Raw genomic sequence first — 11,802 nt, forward strand, 5'->3', positions numbered from 1 at the left:
AATAGAAGCTAATGAATCCATAAGCTATTAGGAATCAATAAGACAAAATTTAAAAAGTGGAAAGAAAAAAGAAAATCTAGAATACCTAACTGGAAAAACAATTGACATGGAAAATAGATCCAGGAGAGATAATTTACAAATCATCAGACTTGAATGCCAAGATCAAAAAATAAGCTTTGTAATACAAGATTGCTAGCAGAAGCCTTTTGCTTCTGCATTTTCAAACTATCACAGAAAGGCAGTTGGAAGTTTTAGAATCTTCAGAAAGTCAGTTGTAGCCTGAGGCTAAAAATAGGGCTGAAGTTCTAACTGATGGGGGCTTTTGCCTTCTGACTTTGGCTTTGCCTGTTGGCTCTGCCTTGGTCTGTGTTTCTGTCTTTTGGGACATTTGGACCTAGATGATTTCTCTGGACTTCTCTCTGACCCCTCCATATTACATCACTGCTATTTTCCCTGAATTTCCCTTTGGGCCCTGGGAGGAAGGGTGGGTTTTTGGTGATTAGATATCATGGGTTTAGTTTTCTGTAAGCAAGCAGGACATCCTTAAATCAAGCAATCCTTTATTTTATTGATCTAGTAAATACTTTACTTTAAGGCAGTCAAATCTTCCTGACTGGGAGAGCAGGCTGTAACCCTTCCTCCTGTAACCCTTCCTCCACCATCAGCTTTCTCCCTAGCGGCTGTTACCAAACCCCAAACCCCTCTCTCCTGATTATCCCTGATATTAATAAATCCCCTTTGTTACCTACTCAAAGCCTCTTGTGAATCATTGTATCGAAATTAAGGCAAGGGCTAAAGAGGGAAGGAATTATTTTCTTTTTATTTCCTGGGGGAACCGCAGGCATCCATCTTGGCAGGATGTACCTACCCGAGACTTCCTGCAGACATCAGTTTCACTGGCAGGGAGGAGCCCTTTGATTCCTCCTTCAAGGGATTTTAGAAATTAACAAGAGAAGCCCTCCAGCCGGATTTAAAATATTTCTGACTGGCCCAATCCCCCTGTACCTTAGAGATACCTTCCCTGATTGAAGAACGTCAGCCTATTTCCTCAGTATCCTCTGTCTCTAGCCTCAGTGAATAAGTCTGTTTAAGCTGCCCTCTTGTATACTCCCTGTCATTCCTTACCTTCCTATATACCACCTCATTCATCCCTTCCCTACACTCAGCTATCCCCTTCGTTCCCCTTCTAATTGCCTATATCCCTTTTATCCCTCCCTTAACCAAGATTACCCACTTATTCATAACAGCTTGGACACTATATTATAAGAAATCATCAGGGGAAAACTTCCCTGACAGCCTAGAAAAAAGAGGGAAAAATAGAATTTGAAAGAATCCAATGATTACCTCCTGAAAAAGACCCCAAAATGAAATATCCCAGGATGACTAGAGTCAAATTCTAGAACTCCCAAGCCAAGGAAAATGTATTATAAGCATCCAGAAGGAAACAATTCAAATATTGTGGAGCCACAATGAGGATAACACAGGGCCTAGCAACTTCCAAATTAAAGGACCAGAAAGCATGGAATATGATATTCTAAAAGGCAAAGTATCTAAGACTACAGCAAGAATTACATATCCAGCAAAACTAAGCATAATCTTTTAGGGGAGGGAAATGATATTCAAGGAAACAGAAGAATTTCAGACTTTCCTGAGCAAAACAAAAACAAAAACAAAACAACAAAACAAAAAACAAAAAAAAGAGCTGAAAAAAAATTTGATGATCATATTCAACAATAAAGAGAAGCATAAAAAGGTAAAGTGAAAATTTAAGGATTTCGATGAGGTTGAATTGAGTACATTCATACCTGGGAAAGTGATAATTGATATAATTAAGATATCCATGATACTTGAGATACATAAGATACTTACAGTATGCAAAATACCTAAAGTACTTATGATACTTCAGAACTGTAGAGCTCTTAGAGCAATGAAAAGGAGTATACATAGAAAGAAGGAAGGAAGCTTGTAGGCTGATATTAAAAAAAAAAGCATGAGAAGAAGAAAAATATGGGGAGGAGAGAAAAGGATAAATAGAAGAGGATACACTAACTCTCCTTAAGAGACATGTAAGAGGCAAATAAAATGGTGTTGGGCTGCAGCAGCAGTTATTCTTGAACCTTATTCTCATCAGAATTAGCTCAAAGTGGGAATAACATCCACATTCAGTCAGCTATAAAAGCCTTACCTTATTCTATAGGGAAGTAGGAGGCTAGAAAGAATAAGGTGGAAGGATAGCCAAAAAGGAGAATGAATTGGGGAAGGCAGTAATTAAAAACTAGTTTGGCTGAAGAGTGATGAATTCACGGATATTATTAATTTATGAATATAATAAAAACAGTAAACCACATCAACTATACAAAGACTATGCTCTAAGTTATAGATGGGTTTCTGTCTGGATCAGTAAAAGAAGTACCTACAGTGACCAAATTACAGATTCTTGAATTATTGAGATATTTTTTCCTCAGATCTCAACCAGTCCCCCACTTTTGTATCACTTCCTCATTTCCTACTGCCATTATCATCCTTGGAAACCTTCATTAAGGATGGAATTATGTGTGATGCTAGGTAATATACTAGGAGATTAATATACTGCTTGTACCTCCCCTTTTAAAGATGATCTAAAACAGTGACATATTAAAGTGCACAGACATGGAAATAACACAACAGAAATATTAAGCCTGCAAATGAATGGATAGTATGGCATTTACATGACATATGAGGCATGAATAAATATAGTTTAGGTCTGGAAGGCAGGGATAAATACATATTTGAGGTGTATATAGATCAAGATGAATAGCCAAGGAAAACAACTTCTTTCTGCTCAAACTATGAAAGCTTCACAGAAATAAAATGGTTTAAAATAGAAAGCTAGAAAGAAAATTTGGTAGAATGGAAAGAGTAACTTAGGCACATAGTGCAGTGTCAAGGGAAGCAAAATGTGAAACTAGTAAAGGAAAGGAACTTTAAATAAATTATATTCAGGCAAAGGAATAAAAGAAGTGAACATGTGTTCAGGATATCACAAGGAAGTTCAAAGCTTGTAATAGGGATTATGAATACAAGGAATGGGAAGCCATCATGGAGTTAATAGAAATGGGGAGGCATAATTAAGGGACAATCTTTGAAAACAGTTTTGATGTAGCTAAAGACTGTTGATGTCAGTGAGAAAACCAATAGTATTTCACTAGATCTATGATTTCATAGATAAGGATATTATTTGTGGCAGTGCTAGTTGCAACCATTCCGTATCTAGTTTAAAAGGTAACAACATTCTATATGTACCACTGCTAGACTTGGTCTGTCCATCCGTTATCCCTTATTATCACTACTCGAGCAGCCCAGCTCCCTATGCAGTTATAAATCTTTTGTCTAATACCTTTCCTACTGCTTTCTTTGTGTTCAAGCTATCTTTGGTAATAGACCATAGCCCATTTCCGTCCACCATACATTTCTTCATTGCCCTGAGGATCACCTGTGAGTTAGATGCTTCAGAAACTTCAGTTAAATGGATACCAAAATTACTCCTAAAATTAGAAAAAGCAGACACAATCTGCCACATTCTTTTTACATACATTTCCCAGGGTTTTTCCATACTACTGTCAGATTTCTTCCAAATCAAATGAGCCAATTTTTATTAGGTACCTAATCTGTGCTAGGACTCAGCTTGACACATCTTTAATGACCCAGATTCAGGGGGCCAAGATAATTTATATCACTGATTGACAAAGCCAAATATGTAAAACTTTGAGAGAAGTTTAAAGAACTGTTTCTGGGATCACTGTTCTTTCAAGGCTTTGGTTGAAAATATTTCACAAATGAAAGAAAGCTAGCCAGTGTTTTACAAACATAGTTAGAAATTAACCTGCACTGCAGGATTTTTTATAGGAACAAAATTATCTCTTTGGCTATATCAAAGGGTGTGGTTGCTAGAATAGGGATTTTTATTAATTTGATATACTATTTGAATCTTTGAAAAAACAGGAAGAGCTCTAAGCTTTAAATCTGATACTAGACACCTGACTATTTACTTTCTATTGTCTGTCTATGGTCTTTGGGATCATAGAAAATCTTTTGTGGGATTCACTATTTAGAAGTTTTAGCATCATGAGGAAATTAACCTTTCTACCTCAGTATTTGTAAAAAAATCCTTACCTTACATCTTGCAATCACTATTGTGTATTGGTTCTAAGGCAGAAAAGAGTAGGAAGGGCTAGGTAATGGGGGTTAAGTGACTTGCCCAAGGTCACACAGCTAGAAAGTGTTTGAGACCAGATTTGAACCTAGGACCTCCCATCTCAAGGCCTGTCTACCTCAATATTTTATTTAGTTTCAGTTACATATGCATTTTTATGTTTTTACTATAGCTGCATCAATGAAAAAGTAATTATTTTTTTAAACCCTTAACTGTTCTGTGTATTGGCTGATAGGTGGAAGAGTGATAAGGGTGGGCAATGGGGGTCAAGTGACTTGCCCAGGGTCACACAGCTGGGAAGTGTCTGAGGCCGGATTTGAACCTAGGACCTCCTGTCTCTAGGCCTGACTCTCAATCCACTGAGCTACCCAATTGCCCCCAAAAGTAATTATTAATACAGAGTATGTGCTACAGAAATTACTTCATGATAATGTTATTGTATCTTATATTAATATTTCCCTGAAGTTTTATGTAAGTTAAAGTTTTAAAAAACTAGTAGCATTTAAATGTGCTTCGGAATTAGGTTAACCTCTTCAGGTCTTAGTTTCTTCCCTGATAAAATAAGATTTGTAGTACATGACTTCTAAGACCCCTTAAATTGTAGTATTATATGACTTTTTAAAAAGGAACACTAAAAATAATTACTCTCAATTTAAATTTTGAAATTTTTATATTTATTTATTTATTCAATAAGCATTTAGTAAGAACTTTGAAAAATATAGGTGGCTATGGAAAAGTGGACTATAATCCTATTATATTCAGTGTTCTGTGCCACATATCCTGCAAGAGGTATGCAATAAAGAAGATGTAGCCCTTGTCTTCAAGAAGAAGTGATAAAATATGTATGCTGAAGAGGGAGGGATCAGGGGAAATTTTGTGGAGGGGTGACAATTGATATAGACTTTGAAAAATGAACAGGTTTATCTCTTGACTTCACTTTCCTTTATCTATAAAATGAGGGAGTCAGATAAGACTACAGCTAAAGTCTTTTATAACTAGAAAATAACCTCAGGTTTATGGTTTCTTTTTGTGACAATAAAGTCTGTGTACTGGGGCACTATACCTACTCCCTTCAGCCAGCACTCAGGTACCGTTCGAAGCTTTGGCCCCTTATATGTGGCTCAAATGAAATTCAGTCCAGGGGAGTAAGGAAGCAGCTTCTATTAAGAAGCATGAGTGTGTTCTCTCTGTCTCTCTCTGTCTCTCTGTCTCTCTCTTCTCTTTCTTCTCTTTCTTTAGCTTGTTAAATAATCTATTGTACTGAGGCACCCAAGAGGCAAATTATTTAGAACTTAGGTTTTTGATTTATATTTAGTTCTCCTCAAAGGAAGGAGTAAAATGTTTAATTGTTTAATGTCTAATGGAATCAGGTATAGGGCAGTAATTTTATTTCTACACACAAAAGAAATGCTAAACATAAAAACTCAGAGTGCATTTTAACAACATAGCACACATTGACATATGACCTGAAAACAGAGTTCAGTAACTTAACTTCATGGAATTTGAGAGGTGTAAGGGACCTCTGTGGCTCTCTCGTCCTGCCCATATCTGACAAATGCACATCCAGCTTCTGCTTGAAGCTGTCCAAGAAAAGGCAATCCATCACCTCTTAGTGTAAGCCCATTCCAATACTGGACAGCTCTATTGGGAAGTTTTTTTTTAAATCAAATCTAAATTTACTTCTCTTCAACTTTTCCCCATGGGGCTTATGCCTCCTGTTATTCCATCCATTGCACTAATAACTACCACTTATAACTACTATTACAATCTGTTCACATAGGCTAATACTTAAACTTCATCAGAGCATAAAGCACAGCAGAACTGCTGATTAGGCATTTTGCAGTTCATCTCAGCTCTGCAATACCTCCTTTAAAGGTCATATTTTCCTGGTCTTCTCCTCTTGTTGCTGGACATCTTTACCAATGAGTAAATTCTTCTTGTCACCAGTCAGCTTCACAGACAAGGTGTCTTGAACTGATCAGGTTGCCTTCAATTGAGGACATGCCAACCTTGAGGCTGATGCTTGGTCACCTGCCCAGAAAAGGAAAAACAAAAGGGCAGCTAGGTAGTTTAGTGGATAGAGGACCATGGGAAATCCTGGGCTAAAATTTGTTCTGAGACACTTACTGGCTGTGTGACCCTGATTTTAAGGGACCTTAGTCACAACCCCCATTACCACTCTTCAGTCTTAGAACCAATATATAGTTGATTCTAACGTGGAACGTAAAAGTTTTAAAACAAGGGGGAAAACATGAAACAGTTTGCTTAGTTGAATCCTCCTATTCCAGGTGCATTGTAAAAATAGTAGCCATGATATAGTGGTAGGGAAGGGCCAGGTCATTCTTCACTCCATACTGGTAGTGTTGGAGTTACTTAATGGAGAAGTTTCAGAAGAAAGCCAGCTGAAAGCTATTTCTCCTTTTAATTGATACAGTGCCTTACCCTCCTGCTTCTGTAATGGGGCAAGGAAGGCTCACTCAGGCTTTCTTCATCATACCAAAGTTACTCATGCTTTCAGTTCTTGAAAACCACTTGGCTAGAAGTATCCAGGAGGTTCATAATCCCCCAAGCCCAAGTGTTGAGATACTATTTCTCTCTAGTCCCTGTATATTTTCTATAGAGCTTAGAGTAGATAGCCAGCCAGACAGACAAGTGGATAGATAGATAGTTAGAAAGATAGAAAGAATTCTTTGCCTCTATCAGAGGCAGGCCAGCTTTATCTCTCCATCAGATCCTAGGTTATCTTTCTACACTGTCATCTGATAGAACTCTCACCAGCTGTTAGGAGCCAGTCATTAGCTCCCTGAGCTCCATTTAACCACTTAACATCAATTAGCTTTGACAAAGGAATAGTCAGTTCGAAGTTGAAGCAGAACAAATCTATGAACATTTCCCCTCAACATGGTAGAGGGATGCTCCTCCCTAAACCATCTCAGTCTTTGGGAATAGCTGGTGTAAAGCTTAGCTAAATTTCTTTGTACCATTGGTTTGGCCAAATTCATATCCAAATAAATCATTGCTTCTAGATGAGTCCTCATCTTAGCTTCTGCTGGCCTGGGTCCAGATGGTCACTCCTGAAGGTTACTCCTTGTTTTTCAGGGCATCAGTGTTGGTTGAGACTCCAATGACTAAAGTCTTTGAATACCTCCACAGCCAATTTACCATGGAACTGGTAGACTGGAACTAGTTACAGGATTTCCACACAAGCTCCACAGTTTCTTCATCATCATGACTCTCATGCATGCTGGCTCTTTAGCTTCTCTGTGTGAAGAGACACTGTCCCAGGTGCTCTCTGCATATGTGCCAGATCCCCATTACAGATAGATGGATGGATTGATGGATGGATAGGTAGGTCAGGGCATGGATGGGTAGAAATATAGGTAAGTCAGGATAGATAGGAAGAAAAGTATATAGATGATAAATGTATAGATGAATCCATAGATAGACAGATAAATAGATGATAGGTTGATAGAAAGAAAGGTCAAAAGATGGATAGTTAGATATAGATAGAGCAAGCATTTATTAAATGCTTCCTATATATCAGACACTGTGGGGCAAATCAAACTTTGATACACTATCATTAAAACCCCTGGACTTCTTCATGGGCAGAAGGTGAGGATGACATAGGAGAGGAGACGACATCACAGGCATAACAAACTATGTGAGCAGAAGGGTAAAGTTGGCAAAACATAGAATATATTTAATGGTAGTCTGATTTGACTGACACATAGTCTGCAAGGAATAGTGGTTTCAGATAAAACTAGAAAGTTATGAAGGAACCAGGTTATGGAGATCCCTATGTGTCTGGCTAAGGTGTTTGGACTTAATTTGGTAGGAGTTAATGATAGTAATAATAATGATAACAGCATTTTTATAGGACTTTATGATCCGCAGGGCATTTTATAAATATCCCATTTTCTCCTCATAAACATCCTGAGGCCGTCATTGTTATTATCCCCATTTCATAGTTGAGGAAATTGAGGCAGTCAGAGAGGTTGAGTGACTTCTCAGGGTCACACAATTATAAATGTTTAAAGCCAGATATGAATGAATGCAGATCTTCCCGACTCCAGACTCAGCGTTCTTGAAGGCATTAGAAGATTAATCTGTAGGTTGTATCAGATGTTTCTGGAGTCAGAAAGACAAGCTAGGAGGTTAAAGCAGGATCTACATTGCTTAAATACTCTCATGTGATCTCATGCATATGAATAATTCCTTCAATAATGCTAAAGACAAGTCATCAGTGCCTCCCCATCTTGTGCAACTTTTGCCCATATTCTCCCATAAGTTTTCCATAGGGGGCATTCTCAAAATACTGAAGGCTTTCCTTTCTTGATGCCCCCTCTCCCTGTTCCCTACATGAGAATAGTCATGCAGCACACTGGTAAATTCATTACTCTCACCTCATGACCAGCCCATCCTCTTTTTTGATCATACATTTCTTTGTTGACATCTTTCACTTTGCTTTTCCTTTGACATTCCTTGTTTTCTATGTGTTGCAGCATGAAGCTTACAGTACCACTCTTATCAGAAATAAATAGCAAGAAAACAGATTAAAATACTCAGAAAATTACTTTAAGCTTTCTCAGAGGAACCTATCAAGGTCAGGAGAATTTGATAGGCACCTACTCTATTCAGTGCTTCAATGTCAGGTGGCATTTCAGTTGAAGGATTGGAATTTGACTCAGGGTTTAACACCTCTTTCATTAGCAAAGCTGTGCCAAATAAGTAGCTTATTTTTCTCCCTACTTTGCTCTCCTGAAATTCCTCTTGATGGATGATCACCTTCCCTGGAAGTCGCAATGGATTTTGCTAATTAGACAAATTGTAAGGTTGCCTGATGTTCTTACAGTCACTCTCCTTCACAAAGAGAAAGTAGGAGAATGAGCTTAGTAAACCCATCATTCAAATAAACAAATCTGATTACAGAATCTGATTTTGCTCTTTTGTTCATTGCTCACTCTGCACAGATATTCATTATGTGGGGAATTCTGGCAATCAGCCTATAAGCCTTACCTAAGCCCTTTGTATATTAGAGTCCATGCCTCATGATGACTATACAGGGGGAACTGATCTAAGGAAAGCCCCATGAAGGTTAGGACTTGTAGCCTCCATATCTTTTATACTTTCATTTTCTTCTTTTACACTGAAACAAATACACAAAAGGCACACTCACCACCTCACTGTCTCTAAACATAATAGCCTTCCTTTGACCTTTAGATCTGGCAAAACAATGGAAATAAAACTCATGAAACCACAAAATTTCCTATGGTAATAGAATAAGAAGGTTTTGAACAGATACTTTGGACTATTTGAACTTTCTAGTTCTTTGGATTCTTTATAACAGAGAATAAACTTCACTCGTATAAAAAATCAAGTGGTTATATTGTTGTTCAGTTATTTCAACTGTGTCCTGCTCATCATGACCCCATTTGGGGGTTTCTTGGTAAAGATATTAGAAAGGCATTTCCTTCTCTAGCTCATTTTATAGATTAGGAACTGAGGCAAACAAAGTCATACAGCTAGTAAGTGTCTGAGGCCAGATCTGACTCAAGAAGATGAGTCTTTCTTACTTCAGCCCTAGTGCTCTCTCCACTGTGACACCTAGCTGCCCAAATGGTTGCATAATAAGTTGGAAGTCTTAGTGTTTGTTATGAACACAGATGACATAGGTTCTTATTGTGTCACGAATGATGGGAGAAGGGCCCTTAAAAAAGAAGTAATTAGAAATGCAGAAGTTATACTTCCTTTTGGGAGCCAGATTTCTAAAATTAACTGCATAGAGAGAAGAATATGGCTGAAAATCCTAGAAGACAAAACTTTGCTGTTTTCTTTGCTTGAAAAAGCCTCGTGATAAACAACCCAAAGCATCTTATTATAAAGCACTGAGTGCCAGGAGGGGAGTTTCAGTGCAGACTTTTACTAAAAAGAGAGAGTGAAGGATGTACTCCGAGTATGGATACAGCAAGAGACATCACTAACAAGTAGACATTCTTCAGGGGGCAGCAAATGATGGAATGAGACTAGCAAATATGGCCCAGAAAAAAAATGCCAACAATTACCAAAATCTTGCTTGTAGCTTTCTGACCCAGATGCCTATAAGGAAGCCTTGCTTTGTTCAGAAAGGCCTTTGAAACATGCCTACATAGTCTGAAGAGAGAATGCCTTAGGATGCATCTTCTGGACTCTTCTAATTGGACTGGCCACAGCTGCCAACAGGGTAGCAGGGAGCCTTGATGTAATAAGGAGCTTGTAATGGTCTGACTCAAAGGAATTATCACTGTTGTAACCATATATAGAACTTGCCCCCAGGTGGAGTACCTTTGAGTGGCAGGATTGTTAGCTGAGTTTGGACTCTTGGACAGTGATAGTGATTAGCAGGCTGATATATATTGACCTTCTACCCCCAGACTCAGAATTGAGTGGCTTTTCTCAGCTAATAGGATATGTCTTTCTGGTGGTTAAAGAGGGACATTTGAGTTGATTACATAAAGAAAGCACTTAATAGAATGTTTGTTGAATGAATTAATAGCTCTCCAGTATTTTTAAATAGTGAAAGGTTAGTTTATATGTTATTAAATAATTTTCAGTGTTCAGGAAACTGTAATAACACTGGTTTCTGGCAACTTGTACATTGGAGTGTAAGAATCTCTTGGCTTAGTATTTAGATAATTGGTTAAACAATTATGTGTAAAGAAGAATTTTGTGTGTTAAATCTCATTTCTTATTGACATTGTCAAACCAGAAAGGCATTCTTCTGGCAAAAAATTAAGTAGTTGTTCATAAAATTATGTACATTTAAAAATAGTAATTTTTATTTCTTCATTAAAAATGAAAAGAATAACCAGTGCTTCAGTGAGAGAGATAAACAAAACAAGATCATAAACTAAAAACAAAAATCACTGGGGTAAGGATTATCTATCCTACCTACTCCTTCCTGCAATCACCCTGGCCACAAACCTCTTTCACCTTATTCTGAAACTGCCCCTGAGAGTAATCCAAAGGAGAGAAATGGAGAGAAATTTACTCTCCCTACAGGGTTTTCAGAGATCCCCTAGGGTGATGGAGATGCTACCTTGCCACATTTGGGGGCTACTTTGTTTCCAAAGCATCCTAGTGCACTAAATATGTCTACCTAGTCCTCTTTCTTTTCTTTGATTTCTTCTTTCAATTCTGCTACTTTACACCAGGGTCACCTTAGGAAAATCACTAAATAGCCACATGTTGTTTTTAGGGCCAGGCATTTCACCCTTCTCACAGCTAGTAGTAGATAGAGCCCTGGATATCTTGAAGTCAGGAAGACTTGAGTTCATATCTGGCCTCAGACACTTACTGTATGACCTGAAGCAAGTCACTGAACCTTTGTCTGCCTCAGCTTACTCAGTGATAAGATGGGGATAATAATAGCACCTATCACCCAGGGTTGTTGGGAGGATAAAAATGAGACAAAATAAATGAGACAATATTTGTAAAGCTCTGAGCACAGTGTCTAGTACATAGTGGGCACTTGATGAAACCAACCAACCTTCCTTCCTTCCTTCCTTCTTTCCTTCCTTCCTTCCTTCCTTCCTTCCTTCCTTCCTTCCTTCCTTCCTTCCTTCCTTCCTTCC

This window comes from Gracilinanus agilis, chromosome 6, assembly GCF_016433145.1.
Source record: "Gracilinanus agilis isolate LMUSP501 chromosome 6, AgileGrace, whole genome shotgun sequence".
NCBI classification, from domain to species: Eukaryota; Metazoa; Chordata; class Mammalia; order Didelphimorphia; family Didelphidae; genus Gracilinanus; species Gracilinanus agilis.